The sequence below is a fragment of the Callospermophilus lateralis genome, chromosome 6 (assembly GCF_048772815.1).
Source record: "Callospermophilus lateralis isolate mCalLat2 chromosome 6, mCalLat2.hap1, whole genome shotgun sequence".
NCBI classification, from domain to species: Eukaryota; Metazoa; Chordata; class Mammalia; order Rodentia; family Sciuridae; genus Callospermophilus; species Callospermophilus lateralis.
In genome coordinates, this window is record NC_135310.1 from 17,438,201 (window position 1) to 17,442,916 (window position 4,716).

Consider the following 4,716-nt stretch of genomic DNA (forward strand, 5'->3'; position numbering starts at 1 on the left):
TGTTTTTGTGTTCGATGTGCCAGAATTTTACTGAGAATTTTTTCATCTATGTTTATTAGTGATATTGGTCTGAAGGATTTTTTTTTTTTCTTTTGATGTGTCTTTGTCTGGTTTTGGAATCAGGGTGATATTGGCCTCATATAATGAGTTTAGCAGTGTTTCCTCTTTTTTATTTCATGGAATAATTTGAGAAGGATCGGTATTAGTTCTTCTTTGAAGGTCTTGTGAACTCAGCTATGTATCCATGTGGTCTGGGCTTTTCTTGGTTGGTAAGCTTGTGATAGTGTATTCTGTTTCATTGCTTGAAATTGATCTGTTTAACTTGTATATGTCATCCTGATTCAGTTTAGGCAAATCATGTCTCTTGAAACCTGTTATTGACTTTGATATTTTCTATTTTAATGGAATACAAGTTTTAAAACAATTTCTAATTATCTTCTGTGTTTCTGTCCATCATGATATTTTCTTTTTCATCATGGATGTTAGTAATTTGAGTGTTCTCTCACCTTTTCTTTGTTAGCATGGCTAAGGGCTTATCAATTTTATTTATTTTTTTCAAAGAACCAACTTGTGGTTTTTTCAACTTTTTCTTTTGTTTCAATATCATTGATTTCAGTTCTGTTTTTAATTATTTCCTGTCTTCTACTGTTTTTGGTGTTGATTTGTTCTTCTTTTTCTAGGGCTTTTACATGTAATGTTAGGTTATTTATTTGTTGACTTTTCTTTTTCTTTTCAGGAATGAACTCCAGGCAATGATCATTCCTCTTAGTACTGCCTTTACCCAGAGATATTGATATGTTGTATCAGTGTTCTCATGTACCTCTAAGAATTGTTTAATCTTCCTTTTTGATATGTTTTGTAATGCATTGTTCATTCAATAGCATATTTTAGTCTCCAGGTAATGGAGAGTATTTTTTATTTTATCATTGATTTCTAATTTCATCTGATTATGATCTGATAAAATTCAGGGTAGTATCCTAGTTTTTTTGTATTGGCTAAGAGTTGCTTTGTGGCATAATATGTGGTCTAATTTAGAGAAGGATCCATGTGCTGCTGAGAAGAAAGTGTCACTCGTTGATTGATGAAATAGTCTATGTATGTCTGTTAAGTCTAAGTTATTGATTATGTTATTGAATTCTATAGTTTCTCTGTTTAGCTTTTGTTTGGAAGATCTATCCAGTGGTGAAAGAGGTATGTCAAAGTCACCCAGAATTATTGTGTTGTGGTCTATTTGACTCTTGAATTTGAGAAGATTTTGTTTGATAAATGTAGAGGCTCCATTGTTTGGTGCATATATATTTATAATTGCTAAGTCTTGTTGGTGAATGGTTTCCTTGAGCAGGATGTAAAATCCTTCTTTATCCCTTTGGATTAACTTTGGCTTGAAGTCTACTTTATTTGGTACAAGGATGGAAACCCCTGCTTGTTTCCACAATTTACATGAGTAGTATGTTTTTTCCCACCCTTCACCTTCAGTCTCTGGATGTCTCTTCCTATGAGTCTCTGGAAGACAGCATATTGTTGCATCTTTTTAAAAAAATATTTATTTTTTAGTTGGACTTGGACACAATACCTTTATTTTATATTTTTTATGTGCTGCTGAAGATTGATCCCAGTCCTCCTACAAGCTAGGTGAACAGTCTACCACAATCCCAGCCCTGTTGCATCATTTTTTAAATGCAATATGCCAATCTATGTTTAGGCCATTAACATTCAGGATTATTATTGAGACATAATTCATATTCCCCATCATTTGATTCCATTATGAATTAGCACCCACTTATCAGAGAAAACATTTGGCCTTTGGTTTTTGGGGATTGGCTTACTTCGCTTAGCATGATATTCTCTAACTCCATCCATTTACTGGCAAATGCCATCATTTTATTCTCATTTACTGCTGAGTAATATTCCATTGTGTATATACACCACAGTTTCTTTATCCAATCATCTATTTAAGGGAATCTAGGTTGTTTCCACACTCTAGCTATTGTGAATTGTGCTGCTATAAACATGGGTATGGCTCTATTACTGTAGTATGCTGTTTTTAAGTCCTTTGGGTATAGACCAAGGAATAGAGTAGCTGTGTCAAATGGTGGTTCCATTCCAAATTTTTAAAGAAATCTCCATATTAATTTTCAGATTTGTTGCACCAATTTGCAGTCCCACCAGCAAAGTATGAGTGTGCCTTTACCTCTACATCCTCACCAACACTTATTGTTGTTTGTATTCTTGATAACTACTATTCTGACTGGAGTGAGATGTAATCATAGGACAGTTTTGATTTGTGTTTCCCAATTACTGGGACATTGAACATTTTTTTCATATATTTACTGATTTACTGTATATATACTTCTGAAAGATGTCTGTTCAGCTCCTTAACCCATTTATGATGGGTTGTTTGGAATTTTGGTGTTAAGTTTTTTGAGTTCTTTATATATCCTGGAGATTAGTGCACTATCTGATGTGCATTTGGTAAAAATTTGCTCCCATACTGTAGGCTCTTTCTTTACTTCATTGATTGTTTCTTTTACTGAGAAGAAGCTTTTAAGTGAATCCATACCATGAATTGATTCTTAGTTTTGTTTCTTGTGCTTAGGAGTCTTGTTAATGAAGTCAGGGCCTAATTTTACATGATGAAATTTGGGGCCTACTTTTTCTTCTTTTAGGTATAAAGTCTCTGGTCTAATTCCTAGGTCCTTGGTATACTTTGAGTTGAGTTTTCTGTATGGAGAGAGATAAGGGTTTAATTTCATTTTGCTGCATATGGATATCCAGTTTTCCCATCACTATTTGTTGAAGAGGCTATCTTTTCTCCAATGTGTGTTTTGGGGGCCTTTGTCTACTATGAGATAACTGTATTTATGTGGGTTTGTCACAGTGTCTTCTATTCTGTACCATTGGTCTACATGTCTCTTTTGTTGCCAACATCTTGCCGTTTTTGTTACTATGGGTCTGTAATGTAGTTTAAGTTCTGGCATTGTGATGCTTTCTGCTTCACTCTTCTTGCTAAGGATTGCTTTGGCTATTCTGGGTCTCTTATTTTTCCAAATGAATTCATTAGTGCTTTTTTATTTCTATTAGGTATGACATTTTAATTTTTAAAATTTTTAGTTTAGATGGACACAATACCTATATTTTACTTACTTATTTTTATGTGCTGAGGATCAAACCCAGTGCCTCATGTGTGCTAGCAAGCACTCTAACATTGAACCACAAATGCAGTCCATGATGTTGGGATTTTAATTGGTATTGCATTGAATCTGTATAGCGCTTTTGGTAGTATCGCCATTTTGAGACCATTAATTCTGCCTATCTAAGAGCATTGTTGCAAGAATGGACGAGGCAGGGCACTGAAGATAGCTGGAAACAGTTTTATTTGGCTGCATCCAAGTTCAGAGGGTACAGCTTTCACTGTAATCAATTAATCCCCTGAACCCTGAGTTCAGGTCATTTCAGAACTTCATATGCAGCATGTAAGGGAATGGGCTCAGGAGCTCACAGTCTGCAGAAGCTCACATAAAAGCAGATTTTTCTTTCACTGTTCTGGGCAAGTTAACCCTTCAAGGACAACACCTGAGAAGGGGAGAGCTTCTTCTCCACTTTCTTCCCTCCTCCTGCCAGATGTTAACATGGAGACCTATTGGTATCTTCTCTTATCTTAGAAATGTAGACATCTCCAGCTCAAGGCCAGAGGTCTTGTTAAAGATCTATCTTTTTTTTTAATGTCCCAAGACACTCCTTGGGGTATGTGTTTTATTTTGCCTTTGTAAACACTTTCTACAAACTACTATACTGGATAAATATTGTTAAAAACTTGTAAAGTTTAGCACCCGGAGTGCTGATTTCTTCCATGTCAATGGCCAAGTAAAATTGAGCAACTGGAAAATAGGAAGTTTACGTACATTGAACTCTTTTGTAAAGTCTCTTTTGCTGATAGTCCTAAAATCAATTATGGTGAAGATTTCTGGAGAAGCTTGCTTAAGATATTCTGTGGAGGAGGGTGTGCCACTACAGCATGGAAGAGCTTTCCATCTTCTAAGGTCTTCTTCAATTTCTTACTTTAGTGTTCTGTAGTTTTCCTTGTAGAAGTCTTTCATCTCTTTTGTTAAATTGATTCCCAAGTATTGTATTGTATTGTATTTTTTGAGGCTATTGTGAATGAGTTGGTTTTCAAATTTTCTCTTTCAGAGGGGAGTCAAACATTTGATTCAAATGTTTGTCTCGGCTCACTCCCAAGTTTTTGGGACACCCAGAGTAGTGTTCTTGTCTGTGGATATTTGCTGGGTGAATTTGTATGGGAGGGGCAGGATGAAGCTGAAGCTGTCCTACTTGGCTACCTTCCTGATGTCATCCACACTAATTATCTTTGAGTTGTTAATGTATATGTAAGTTAATTTTGTTATTTATAAATTCTTAATATTCAAATGGTGTGTGGCCAGTAAGAATCAATTTTACAATCAGAAATTATAATAATTGCTTATAAACCATCCCTTCGGTTTCTAGTCCTTTCCATTTTTTTTTTTTTTCTGATCACCATCCCTTGCTTCAGGATGGGTGCCACTCTTGTTTTTCCACTCTCGTATGGCAGCTTCAAGACTGAATGACTTTACTAACCTTACTTTGGGTAAGATTCTAGTTTTTAGCCAGGAGGAGTGAATCTTTGAGGAAAACAAAAGAGCTGGTAACAGGAAAGGGGGGTGCTGGGAGCAGCGGAGG